The 15342-nt window shown below is 41.3% G+C and overlaps 1 long non-coding RNA gene across 1 annotated transcript; it reads right to left on the bottom strand.

The window, feature by feature from the left end:
- Positions 1-72: 72 nt before the first annotated feature.
- On the bottom strand, positions 73-15266 carry LOC119733267. The gene is made up of 5 exons (XR_005271736.1): positions 14976-15266; positions 8660-8840; positions 7939-8035; positions 1274-1370; positions 73-552 (listed from the first exon to the last, which is right to left on the bottom strand). It is a non-coding gene; the product is annotated as an uncharacterized LOC119733267 (long non-coding RNA).
- Positions 15267-15342: the final 76 nt, after the last annotated feature.

Genomic DNA, 15342 nt, shown 5'->3' with positions numbered 1-15342 from the left:
ACCTCATTATACCACAGACAAACAAAAGGAGATAATTAACAGAAACATGCTAATAGCCAAAAACAAGTTTACTTAATTGGACTCACAATTCAGGGATTGAAAAAAAATGCATCAAAACTACATGTATATTTAATTCCACAAACAAGGTGAAACTATCCGCATAAAATGTACATACATATGTTCATATGTTCATGTGTTTATCATGAAGATGAGTCTGGATGAATTTGGCCCCATATGGGGCCAAATTAACATCCCCTTTAATACATGTATGGGTAAGCCCATTGCACAAAAAAGGTGATGCCATAGTTCGGGACTGAAGAAAACAAAAGAATTGTTTTGACAACTTTAATATCACTGAAAATTATTATTTTATATGGTAAAACTAAACAATTTAAAAATTGAATATTCAGTTGACTTTATTCAGGTCCAAACACATATAATTTTACAATGATGAGTAAGTGGCCCGTAAATTAAAATTGAACAAGTTTTTAGCTTACCTGAATGTGTATCCTTGTGTTCCTCTTATTGTTCTCACAAGAGGCATTCAACAATCTTTGAGAGGAATAAAAAAGAAACACAAAATCAGCCTGCCTTTTTTTTCATTGAAAATGCATCAAGCTGATATCTGTTCAAAAATCTGATCTCTTTTCACCCACTGATCCAATCAAAATTATGGATACTAGTGACTAACTTATTATTAATTTGCAACACCAGCTTCCAAAACTCTTCAGCTTTTTGACACTAGAATTGGCCCGCTGGTAAAGGAATAATTGGAAAATATTATAAGCCGAGACCATGCAACTTAACCCTATTACCACTCTGAATCCATCAAAATCCATTCGCCTGTTTTGGAGTATTTCGGCGGATTCAGCTACAATACCTCCACATTGAAAACAGGGGGATTTTGATGGATTGAGGATTGTAAGCCTAGCAGTACCACAGGATTTTGATGGATTCAGGATACCTCCATACTCAGAGCAGTCACCATCACCAACATTTGTATGCATGACACAATAGGTGGATTCGTGGATTCAGGATACTTTCTAGTAAAGATATCCAGGGATTAAGCCCGGTTCATACTCTGCGCGAAAGCGAAAGCGAACGCGAATTTGTGACATTGTGGCAAGTATTCGCGCTGCGAATTTGTAGAAGTTGAACATATTTCAGCTCGGCGAATTTCGCAACGAATGTTTTATGACGTCAAATTCGCTCGCATTCGCTTTCGCATGAAGTATGAACCGGGCTTTAGGGTTGATGATTTTCATGTAGCTACCTTGTAATTCTACTGCCCTCTTAAGCATGTGACCAAGGTTGATGGGGGTGAAGTTGGGTAGATTGGGTTCCTGTCAGCCTGATTGAAGATGAGGACACTTGGAAAAAAGCAACAGACATTCAATGGCAATTACAGGGTTCAACCTTAACTTTTTTGTTCAGTAACCAGCTGGGCTACTGAAACAGACTCTTAACAAGCCCGCGGTCATTTTTACAAGCCCGCCTTTTTTTGTCTTATCTCAAATACATAATGGCGTATTTTCAGGCTCAATTCTGAGGCAAATTTGCCAGTGTTTTTGATAAACAGTTTTGATAATTTAACCCTTTAAAACAGTTGCTAAAATTAGACACAAATTGATGGGGTTTTCTTTCTGAATTTAATGATTTATTTCTTGATGTACTTTCATCTTTGCCGTTTCCCAATAATATTCACTCGCCAGCCGGGCTGGTTAAGAGTTTGACTAGCCCGACGCTGTTAGACTAGCATTTGGCTAGCGGTCTACCGCTAATTTCGAACCCAAAATTAAATTTACAATGATTAAAACCTGTCATGCCTTGAATCTTTGAGAGCTTGATATGTTGAACTCTGTGAAATCTCAAAGGAAATATTCCAAATCACCTTCCCACAGAAGTTGACTGTACATGTACATGTACTAACGAGTACATACAATTAAACATGTACACTGTACCTACATGTACATGTATACAACATTTAAAGAGGATGTGGAATGCTCGAAGACATTTCCGTCATTTTTCGGGTATATGTAGCCTAAGGTGTGATGAAATAAAAACGACTATTGTTTCTGTCATTAAATGAGTACAAAAGGTACTTTTGAGAGCTGTTTTTCAGGTCCAGTTTCGACCCGAACGAGCAACTGTGTAAATGTCGTTGTTGCGGGCAGCAAACAAAACACAGTAAATCATGAGGTAATAAACAGGACTCCCGATGCACAGTAGCATACACGAGTCCTGTTTAGTACGTCACGATTTACTGTGTTTTGTTTACAAAACACAGTAAATCGTGACGTAATAAAGAGGACTCCCGATGCACAGTAGCATACACGAGTCCTGTTTATTACGTCACGATTTACTGTGTTTTGTTTACAAAACACAGTAAATCGTGACATAATAAACAGGACTTCCGATGCACAGTAGCATACACGACTCCTGCTTATTACATGTACGTCACGATTTACTGTGTTTTGTTTGCTGCCCGCAACGACGACATTTACACAGTTGCACGTTCGGGTCGAAACTGGACCTGAAAAACAGCTCTCAAAAGTACCTTTTGTACTCATTTCATGACAGAAACAATAGTCGTTTTTATTTCATCACACCTTAGGCTACATATACCCGAAAAATGACGGAAATGTCTTCGAGCATTCCACAACCTCTTTAATACATGTACTACATAATACATATCGTCACTGTTTTGGCAAAGTGACTATATCCGTCCAAAACTGAGATTTTAAAGAATTTTAGCTTTTTGGATACATTACAATGTATATACATCTATATATATATGTCCTCTACATGATTACCAAATTTCAAGACAAAATATCATCTTTCATTAATAATGTTAATTTCACAAAGTCATTAAATGTGCTTGTAATTGTTTGTCTTGACGAAGTGACGATCTCTTGTCTGATTGATTTAACACATTCATGAGCTATATTTGGATTTAAGTATGCCTCTACAGTTTGCGTTTTGACGAAGTGACCAATCTCCATTGTAAAATATTGTGGTGGGCCTGGTGGCAAAGACTTCGGGGGAAGCAAGCAAAAAGGGGAAGGAGATCTAACCCCAGGGAGGGGAGGGGAGGTGTAATTAATATCACGGGCTCCAGCTCTGGCTCCGGCAACTTTCTGTAGGTCAGGCAGGGCAGGGTGGCGCCATTAATTGCCACTAAGTATAGCCTCTGCGGACATTCGTTTTCCTAAAGTGTATCCTAATTTATGGTTAGATCCGACGGACTAAATAAACAAACAATTGAACACAAGATGAACAACAACTCAAGAATTTATTTATTATTAAGCAAATACAAATATCAACAATAACCAGAAATAGTTAATAAACTACATGTACTCGAATGTTTTTGGCTTCTTATGCTGAGGTGATCCTCTGCACTCTCCCTCCAGAGGTGCAAATACTATAAACAAATTTCAATCAGACCTCCAGGAGGTGTCTGACAAGGAATAAAAACTATCACGCTCTAAGGACAAATTTTCTACCTACAGATTCACTTGTTTGCAGGTCACAAATAACTCATTCATCAATATCAAAATCCTCTTATCGGTCAAGACGATTGCCACACCCCAAGGCTTTTCAAGTAGCTTGCTAATTTGCATAATTGTCTAACTTGGAATTAGGAAATTTGGATTAGCAAGGACACAAGTCACAAACAATCTGGTGTTAAGGGCAACAATTTGGCTAGAGCCCGTGAACTTGAGGTTACTAATTAGCAACCAACTTGAACGTCCCTACAAATATCACCAAATGTGATATGCAAAGTATACATAAAGATTTACCAGCGCACCTAAACTAGAGATAAGCAGCGCCAAAAAATGCAAGTGCCAAATAGCGCGCTCTATGCACAAGTGAAATGCCAATGCGCCCAACTATATGTAAGCGCTCCATGCGCTAGCTAGTACACGGTACTCATTTACGTGCTGCAGCAGTAAACAAAATACATGGCAAGATTGTTGGTCGTGTCAGTAAACTAATTTCCGTTACACAGCCTCATTGCCCATTCGAGACCTGAGTGGTCCCTGTTCAATTAGTTTACGATAATAGCAACATTAAATCAAATACAAAAATTGTTCACAGTAATTCATTTGGCATGTTTGGTGGCGAGATCGTTTTCACATACATGTACACACATTGGCTCACTATACTTGCTTCAGAGATCAGCTTGTGTCATTGTCTGTAGTATTTGTTGACGGTCTCAGTTACCTTCGTCACCCTTCCCTCCAAGGCGGTCTCGAGAAACATCTTCTTCATGGTACTGGCTGCATTGAAGATGTGTGACGCCGCATTAGTGTAGCGTCAACATCATTCTCAGCTATAATATCCTCACTACCTGTAGCTGATGATGGCTCGTGGGCCTCCTGGGCCTACAACAGGGCCAATTAGGCTTGCCACTGGAGGGCGCTGGAAGGGACGTGGTAGTTGGTACCGCTGGAGGGGCTGGAGTTTCGGATGTCATCTGAAGGATCTCTGGATCATCCATGAGTAGATTAAGAGAAGCAGTTGGCCAAGGACTTCCCCTCAGGTTGCTGGGACGTTCTCCTCAAGGAACAGGGAGGATATATGAACGCACCATCCCGGGAGCTGGCTCCAATTCTAGAGATGGCTGGGTCTTCATCAGCTGAGGTTGCTTTCATCACCGCTGCGGTTGACTGAGGGGTTGCTTTTGGAAGCCCTTAATGCAAGCACCCCGATGACTACCATCGCTTGCCTGTTGGTCTGCTGTCGGAGGCTACTTGAAGGCGTCTGCCCCAAGGCTCATTAAAATGCCTCTGAGGTCATCCAGGTAGGAAGGGTAGACCTTCCCGCACTGCCACCTGAGGTTGTCCCTCAAGACGCTACCAGGGGTGGCCCATGTGTTACTCAGATGTGCCTGTTTTGTTTTATTCACCTGTAAGATTATCAACTGAATAAGATGCAATTGCAAACTCAACAAAGAAATAATTTACAACTACATGTATAACAGACAGTAAACAATTATTCTATGCAAATAATTTTATTTACGACACACACATCAAAATGAGGGTCAAATGCTAACCAATAGCGCTTCCAGCCAGCAGAGGTATACAATCGGAGGTATTTTAATTCACACAGACTCACGCTCACAATGGGAGGTGCAAATGTTTTAAGATTAATCAAATATATTCTTGTCCGATTTTTCTTTGATGCCCATACAATATCCCACTTCTGACACCATTTGTGTTGGTAAGGACTTTAGGAGAAGCAAGTAAAAATGGGGAAGGAGGAAGGGGTGGGGCCTCAGGGAGAGGGGAGGTGTAGTAAATATCTACGGCTCCGGCTCCTTCAACTTAGGTCAGGCGGTGCAGGGTGGTGCCATTAATTACCATGAAGAAAATTACTATTACATGTACATGTTATTCTAGGAAACTATATCCTAATTTGTGGTTATAGATCGGACAGACTAAATGAATAAACATTGAACACAACATATTGTGAATGAACAACAAGTCAAGAAATTATTTATTCCGGAAAAAACAAATATCAACAATAACTAGGAATAGTTAACAAACTACACATTTCCAAGTGTTTTCAGTTTCTGAATTGGCTCAGACTATAAGATCCTCTGCACTCTCCCTCCGGATGTGAAACTACTACAACCAAAATTCAATTGGACCTCCAGGAGGTATCCAGGCAACCAAACTATTCTTCTAAAATTCACCTGTTTGCAAGTCACAAATAACCCGTTCATAAAACTCAAAATGCTCTTACCAGTCAAGACGATTTCCGCACCCTAACAGCACATGCTTATAAGGCTTTTCAAGTAGCTCATTCCTCATTAATAACTGTCTGACTTGGAATTGGGAAATTTGGATTAGCGTAAGTAGACAAGTCACAAACGATCTTGAACTTCCCTACAAATATCACCAAATGATGTGCCAAGTACATAAAGATATATACCGACGCACCCAAACGTGAGATAAGCAGCTCCAAAAAATGCAGGTGCCCAACAGCGCACACTTCCGAGTTCTAGGCACTTTTATACATGTTATATTTATAAGTGCTCCATGCACGGGCTACTAGTACATGTACGTGTTGCAGCAGTAAACAAAGTACAAGGCAAGACACAGCCCGCCTATTCGAGGCCTGAGGGGTTCAATAACGTCTACGATAACAGCAACATTAAATGCAACAGTAATATTAAGCACGAAAATACAAAGTTTTATACAATGCGAATACATGTATATCGCCTCTGTTATTAATATCCATATCTCGGTTAGTACATACCATACAATCCCGCAATTTAACCATCTTGATTCTTGGTTTAAATAAATCATGGGACCAAAAACACTCCACACACTAGCTCCGCCTACACTTATCTAACTGTATTCGCATATGAGGTCGTACGCTAGAAATCTAACGCAGAATAAAGAAAAACATAAGCTTTCGCGGACGATTGGACCAAGGTGTTCAATCGGATCCAAATAATTTGCATAAAACAGTGGCCGCATGAGTCATGAGGTCGCTATTCGCGCTGTATGTTTAATGCACTATATAGCGAGGATATGCCGCCGATCGTTTACCGCGTACGGACGAATATACTTTGAATGTATGCATAAAATAATTCAAGAGCGATCTTCAACGTTACGAAACATCTGCCAAGTTGAAATGTAATGTGTTCAACTTTCGTGAATGCGAGTGCGAATAGCCGCCGTTTACGTCACAAACTCACATTCGTGTTACCATGGGCGCCTGCCCTTTTGAAAGGCATGTAATTGGAAGCAGAAGTATTTTTTTCTGGACATACAATATGTTAAACAGAATGAGCTGCTTACGATCGAACAAATGTAAATTGGCCCATAATTGGACGTGTCATGCTGTTTAAAAACATATATGCTGTAGGTCGCTTTGCGGTCACGCCGGTGTTCCAAGGGTTACCAAACCAACAATCATTGATCTGAAGCGTGATTGGCCAATGAGGAACATACATTATTCATACTGGATAATTTCCATATCCTCTCACCCCCCCCCCCCCCATTTGTCTGAAATTTGCGATGCAAAGTAAAGAAAAACATGAAACCCGGTGACATAATATAATCAAGGCTGTACGTGCTCTTATGGAGCACGGGTTGGACTGTCACGTAAGGGCAGTGCAGTGTGTACACGCATGTACATACATGTACAATATGAACTGCGGGATTTGAGCGTACGTGTGATGGAATCGGGTATATACCGCGATATTGCAGTACGGGTAATACTATGCGTGGCCAGCGATATGCGTTGCTGATACAGCACAGCCTTGCATTCAAGGCTATTTTCGTTTACATCATAGCGCTGCAAAAATAAACTTTGAGACTTACACTACGCGCGATGTCAGACAAACGGCGCCATGATGAAAATCCAGAGCGACACGTTATGTCTATACATGTAACTCTAAAATAAAATTATATTTTGACGGTTTGAAAAAAGGAAAGGCTTCTAATTTAAATTGTCAAGGTTCCGTTATGATTATCAATTTTTTTCGCAAAGAAACAGTATTGAGAAAAAGAAAATCGATAGTAGATAGTACATGTTGACCGATAATCATGGAACGAGGATGGCTGAATGACTTTTTCGTCAGTTTGCGACTCATGTATGGTTTCTTGACGTCTGCAATGCGATACTACCGTTGAGACCAAGTTAAACAAAATCATCACCAGGGCAAAAAATTCTTGCCGTGGATCTTGAGCGTAATGGACTGGTCTGTTCATCGCCACATGGCCTGTGAACGTAACATGTCATGCGTGCAACAATTTTTGGTACTCTTTGTTTCATACTCTACGCAAAAACTAGTGTAATTTCAATGTCAATCCAGATCAAAATGGGAAAATATTTAAGTTTATTACATGATTGAACTTACTCTCCAACTTACGACAAATGTTTTAAAATTTTAACTTTTAAATAAGGAATGAAAAATGTAACCTTTTGAAACAAAATCGTTGGGCGTGTGTATGTTGCGGGCGTTCGTTTTGTACACATAGTGATCACCAGTTGCAACCAGCCTGTGCGCAAGCCCTACCTGAACAATGAAAAGAGCAATGGGAAATATGAACATGCAGCTAGACCTCAAATTATGGGCTGGACTTGCCTCGTCGAGCTTGCTCCAAAATTCTCAATTTGTGAAAATGGTGGTGTCTCAGAATTAACAGAATCATCATAACATGACCTACTGGTGGGCCTTGACATTATAGACTGTGCGATGATAAACTGCAAACCACATGCACATTTTGTGGATTGACGTTGGTCGCACCGTGCCGGGCACAGCAACTCTACAATAATATTGAACCGCGTGAATGTCAAAACTGTTTTGGTTTATTTCGGTTTATTTCAAGTTTTTCATAAGATGACTTAACCGACCCGACCTGACCTGACCCAACAGTCACAGTTGCAAATGTAAAATCGAAACCGACCCGACTGAAATGATGGAAAAAATGGCTCGACCTGACCCGAAGTCCGTTTCGGGTCCAGTCAGTTTCGGGTCGAGTCGGTTTCGGGTCAGGTTTGCTCAACATTACAACAGACTCCGAATCGATGTGTGGTGACTGGAATAATATAAGTCTATCTGGGCCCCCCTACTGGGACTACATGTACAGAGTTTAGAGAAATTAGGAAACGAAATGAGAATTATTGAGACAGGACCCACCTCTGGATTGGTGCCATATGAAGTTGCATGATGGTGGCTGCAGAGTTCCACACCACTCCTGCAATCGCATACCTGTGCTGCCATCCTTCCCGCATCTCCCATGGTCGTGATATGATGCATGCCTTGCCAGACACTTAATTGGCTTACGTTCCCCACCAAATCAGCTTACATGTCCTGGAGTCTGTAGAAAATACAGAGGGGCACACATTAAGTTAATTAAGGCCCTACAAACTTCTGCAACCTGCTCATATGAGCATGATAATGCCTCATAAGTATAATTCCGGTCAACTCCCTGTTTCATCTCCAACGTATATTAATTGATTCCCAATGTTTGTGGGAGCAGTTCATCATGAAAACGCCCTCTCATGGCAGCAGGTTATCGCAGCTGTGGGTTAATTATAATCTACAACAGACTCGTGTGCATGATCGCGCGTGCGTGATCGCGTTCATCACTTTCACCCTCTATGTGAATGCACCATCTATGGCTGACGCACGCTGAAATGAAATGTCATGTACATCTCCCCTCTTTAGAAAATGTTCCGATCAAACTCCAGTATCGTAACAGGATGTCTTGCAACTGGATGCAAAATTTGAATCGTAACAAAAGGCAATTGGTCAGGGTTTACAGTTAACTCAACCGTTTGCCAATAACTCAATTTGAACTACTTCAACCATTTCCCAACTCAAGTTACTCAACCGTCGTGCCAACTCAACTGTTGAGACAAGTTTGTTTGTTAACCAACTGGAACTAAAAGGTTTAGTTTAGTTGACTCGACCATTTGCCAACTCGTCTGTTTTAAAATTCAACTTGAATTAAAAAGAAAGCGTCCAGGTAACTTGGAAGTAACTTGACCCAAAAATCAAAATCTAAACTTCCTGAGTCATGTTTGCACTGTAAAAATTTGCATCACCTTTGCAAAACATCTCAACAAATGTTTCTTCATATTGTCCCTTTTTGTATATTTCAAGTTCCATTTTACATGTACATGTATAATAAAATTGGAATGATTATTCACATGTCCTGGTACAAATACTCTGGTCCAAAGATATGCTGTCTGGGGAAGTATTTAAAAAAAGTGAATTACTGAAAACGCCTGCTTTAATACAGAGAGGACCTACATTTTTACCACAGCTGATTTTCATAGTTTTATTGAGGAAAATATCATTTCAGAGTGTTTATTCAAACTTAGTCTGAACTAGTAAAAGCACAAGTCAACAGCAAAAGAAAAGTACGGTATGAATTTCCCCGAATCAAAATTGGTGTCGGAAATGTGTGCCTGACCGTAGGTTCTTCTTAACGGAGAAATGCAGAACGACATTCATGTGGAAGAACACGACATGTCCGTGGCCTAGCCGTAGCCACTTGACCCCAATACTTTGCCTTATTAACTCGGCTGAGATGCCTTGTAAGAGCCGAACTCGTGCAGGCACAAATCTGCAGATCGCAGAGTGCTTCAAATTGTTTGCCTTCCGGTCATGGAATTCAAGTGTGGTCTTTGAAACTAAACTTTATCACGGAGTGCTGATGTGTCAATGGTTGCGCTTGATTAACTCGATGCATGCGATACGCAACTACTACAAGGGAGTTTGCGTTACTAAAAATGCAGTGACATTTGGGTATATATACCAGACTATTTGAGTTCGTTCCTCGGAATCGATAGCACCGCCTATCGAACTTTCAAAAGTAATTCAGTCAGATATGATCAGATCATATAAATTTATCTTTGATTTTTTTTTTGGTTTTTCCCAAAATGAACAATAAGGTTTCGTATGCTCGAGACCCCACAAGATATCGAGACTTTTTGTACAAAAATCGATACTGAGACCTGCCTCGAGACCTACATCACTGGTACTAAGAATGTTGCTTTTACCCATCAAACAACACCAACATTCCAGAGGCGCGAGACGAGCTACATGTGTACATGTGTCCCTTTTGTGTATACGATGACACAACGAATGAGTCGGACAATGGACGAGTCGGACAACGGACAAGTCAGACAACAGACGAGTTGGACAACAGACCAGTCAGACAACAGACGAGTCGGACAACGGACGAGTCGGACAACGGTCACGTCAAACAACGGACCAGTTGGAAAACAGACTAGTTGGACAACGGACCAGTCGGACAACAGATCGGACAACAGACCAGTCAGACAACAGACGAGTCGGACAACAGACCAGTCAGACAACAGACGAGTCGGACAACGGTCAAGTCAAACAACGGACCAGTTGGAAAACAGACCAGTTGGACAACGGACCAGTCGGACAACAGATCGGACAACGGACCAGTCGGACAACAGACCATAGTCAGACAACGGACCAGTCGGAAAATAGACCAGTCAGACAACAGACCAGTCGGACAACTGACAAGTCGGTCGACGGACCAATCGGACAACAGACCAGTCGGACAACAGACCAGTCGGACAACGGACCATAGTCGGACAACGGACCAGTCGGACAACAGACCATAGTCAGACAACGGACCAGTCGGAAAACAGACCAGTCAGACAACAGACCAGTCGGACAACTGACCAGTCGGTCGACGGACCAATCGGACAACAGACCAGTCGGACAACAGACCAGTCGGACAACCTACCAGTCGGACAACGGACCATAGTCGGACAACGGACCAGTCGGAAAACAGACCAGTCGGACAACCTACCAGTCGGACAACTGACCATAGTTGGTCAATGGACCAGTCGGACAACGGACCAGTCGGACAACTGACCATAGTTGGTCAACGGACGAGTCAGACAACAGAACAGTCGGACAACGGACCAGTCGGACAACGGACCAGTCGGACAACGGACCAGTCGGACAACGGAACAGTCGGACAACGGACCAGTCGGACAACTGACCTGTTGGACAACGGACCAGACAGACAATGGACCAGTCGTTCAACGGACCTGTCGGACAACGGACCATTCAGACAATAGAGGTCAGTATGCTTTTCTTTTCTTTTTTTAACAACCCTAAAAATTGTGTTCATTGAAATAGAATGACACAACAAAATAAATAAATTTTAATTGTTTTATACGAGTTTGCTTTTTGGAAATATTACAATTGAGTCGCAAAATCCAGTGAAACAAGTAATTTTTAGTGTCAAAAATGTTTAACATATCATTATTAAATAAACAACAATTTTTGAATTAGATTTTTAATCATTATCATTCCAAAAACATTATGATTTTCTTTCCAGGTTCACCACACGAGGTCAGCCGTGTCCTAGTTGGCCCACATGATCTCCGCCAGACAATGTCAGATGGCCCGTCGTGACATACGAAAAAAGAACAGTTTCAATCTTGCTTTGCACAACGCAGCAACATGGAACATGCGTACTCGCAATTGTTGTTTCTGTATGCCCGACATAATTATTTACCCATTTGTTTTTTTCAGAGAAAGGAAATTAATTGACAAGTACATCTTTTATTAATTAATAGATACAAAATTATTTTACTTTTGATGATTTGAAATCACGCAACCCAAGGTTTATGTCGAGATGCATACACACACATATAACGGACGAGTTGGCAAACGGTCGAGTTGGTAAATGGTCAAATTGGCAAACGGTCAAGTTGGCCAACGGTCTAGTTGACTCGAAAGTTAAGTCGGGTTGGTCAGCGGAAGAGTTGGTACGGCAGTCGAGTTGGTACGACAAGTTGGTACGATGGTCCAGTTGGTAAACAGTCAAGTTGGTTTGAGTCGAGTTAGCAAACGGTCAAGTTGACTTGTCATGTCCAAAATAGCAACGAAGGTCTGAGGTGCGCAGCCAGACGAAGATTCATCATGGTAAAACACTCGCATGCACATGTTCACTGTACAGCCATGCTGATGAAAGAGCGAAAACGATTAGGGGCTCAGGTTCACACCACTGCAAAAACAGGTTCACACCACTGCAAAAACACTGGTCATCGGAACTCTACATGTATACCGCAATAAACTGCGCCATATCAAACAGAGTACTTTGGTAGTTCGAACAAATGCAATTGACTGAGGGTTCCAGGATCAAATCCGTGATAGGCGGACACAACGTTGCCTGACCTAGGGTCAATGCGAGGTGAAAACAAAAGCTTGAACGTACCACACATCATGATAGTGCATTCAGTCCTAGGAATGTTTTCACCCCGCTAGCCGTGATGAGCAAGTTGCATAACTTAATGCATCCTCCTATGCCAAACCTTATTTTCTTTTCATTTTCTTCATTTTTTTGTCATTTACATATACTTTTAATTCATATTTTTAATCAATCCTACACTTTTTATTGAAGTAGATTTCATTACCTTCTTCGTGATCTTTGGCTTTGGGAAGAAATTTAAGGCAAACAAAAACCCAAGAATCATACGGTTGATAGTCGGGTTCCCAACAGCCAAAGATCCTGATATTGCTCTATTAGGTCAGGGAACTAGATGGTGTACTGCCGTAACAACAGCCACTGCGTTTCTAAAAAAATTGTCATTCTTGAACCATGGAGAAATTATTTCTCCATGCTTGAACATATGTTGAATTTGAAATCAGAAGTTTTTTCACTTGATATTTGCTGTGCATACTTACGTGTCATTAAACAGGGCAGCCCAATTAATGTGTCTGATACTAGCAAGCTGACCTCCTTTACTATAACCATTTCCTGAACACGTGAAATCTAGACTTTTTACTACATGTAGTATCAGCATACACAGTGTAATTGAGAGTCCCAAATTTTCGGACATTTTACAACACATTTGCTACAAACACCATCTGGTTATTGGGGGCGCTGTTCAAAGCGGATGATTTGGAAAGATTCCCATATCTGGCCAACACTTGTGCACAAACCGTATGAGACTGCTCTGAAAATGTCTAAGTGTTTTCTCAGTAAATATAGGCCTACTTCAATATTTTCCCTGCAAAATTTGACTTCTTATGACAATATTAAAAAAGAAATCACTTTCTGATGGCTGATCGGTCACTGAAGTGAAAAGTTAGTGATGGCCATAATTATGGCCAATCCTTCTGTCAAGAAAATGTTTGGAAAGATTGATTCCCATATATCTGGCTATCACTAATTTTTCCCTTCAGGGACCTATACCAGCCATAAAAAAAGTGATATGTCCTAAAAAGTCAAAGTTAGCAGGGAACTATTGAAGTATTTACTAAGAAAACACTAGGAAATTTTCAGACCAGTCTCATAGGGTTTGTGCACAGGGGGACAAGTGATGGCCAGAAATGGGAATCTTTCCAAATTTTCTAAGTACTTAACAAGATTGGAAATGTCTCTCGCTGTCCCAGATTAATTTCCCCTTAACTCCCTAGGGGTTGCACAAAATCATATTGAAATTGGAGGATTCAGGTTGCAGTGCTATTCTTTTCAACATTTTTTGCAATGACTGACATTTGAGATCTGTTATTGCAAGAGCATAAAGTGTGGGGTCAGGTTCAGTTGCAATGACTCAATGTCTACATTATCAGTACAGAATGGAAATGAAATGAGAACCATACATTGGGTAAGGGAAATATAGCCTTGTAAAAATGTCATGGAGGGCAATGCGAGGTAAACTACCCCCCCCCCTCCACACACCCCCCCTCCCCGGCCCCTGCCCCTCCCACAACCACCCTCCCATGGCCCCCATGAAACCTTGTCCCCCCAGTCGCGCACCCCCCCCCCCTCCACTGAGATTTTGAGTTTCTAAAAAAATTATCATTGATCTACATGTAGCCCCATAAATGTGGCCTATTTACTGGACTGCCTTCGTAAACATAGGCCACACATTCACATGTACAAAAAAAGTGTCGACTTTGCCAAATTTTGATTTTCACATTTAGGCTTACTTTGTAGATTTTTTTTGCTTTAGAAGCATTCTCACCCTCTATATAGGCTAATCAGAAAGTGCTGCCTTTTTCAGATGTTTAATTTTTGTGAAATTTCATGCTGAAATGTTGATACGCAAACGTGTGCAAATGTATCTGGAAATTTCACGAAAAATGGACATCTGAAAAAGGCAGCACTTTCTGATTAGCCTATATAGAGGGTGAGAATGCTTCTAAAGCAAAAAAACGTAAAAAGTATGCCTAAATGTGAAAATCAAAATTTGGCAAAGTCGACACGTTTTTTGTACATGTGGATGTGTGGCCTATGTTTACGGAGGCAGTCCAGTAAATAGGCCACATTTATGGGGCTAATCTACATGATGCCCCCCATTAAATGTTCCAGCCCCCCAGCGGCCCCCCCCCCATGAAAAATTCCTGGCCACGCCACTGCACCCTCCCCCCGCCCACCCTCAACAATCATTACAAAAATTGACTACATGTACATGGTACATAATTATGCTTTCTCGAAACTCACCTCGTTTACCTATGCAGCGACACATTATCAGATGGGCCGAATGTCGTCGCTCTGAACGCAGTCTGGCAGTCTGCCGAAACTGCCGTTTCTATGATTTCCATGGATCCAAAACACAAATTACAAACCGTTTGCAAATAAATTCTTGGCAAAAATGACTCTTTGCGTGTTAAGAAATATCATGAACGGGTCTCTGAGACATGATGCATCGGTCAAAATGAGATATTTAGGGGTTCAAAACGTTGCCTATCCGTCGAAGAAAACCAAGCAAGATGGAGACCTATAGAGTACGCATGCGCGTGACGTGTGAAATTTGAAACTAGGCCGAGGCACGTGCTTTGTGCAAAAAAGTAGTTATACGTACCGCTGC

This window comes from Patiria miniata, unplaced genomic scaffold, assembly GCF_015706575.1.
Source record: "Patiria miniata isolate m_02_andy unplaced genomic scaffold, ASM1570657v1 HiC_scaffold_25, whole genome shotgun sequence".
NCBI classification, from domain to species: Eukaryota; Metazoa; Echinodermata; class Asteroidea; order Valvatida; family Asterinidae; genus Patiria; species Patiria miniata.
Note: the sequence above shows the minus strand (reverse complement) of the source record. Positions and strands in the feature narration are given on the sequence as shown.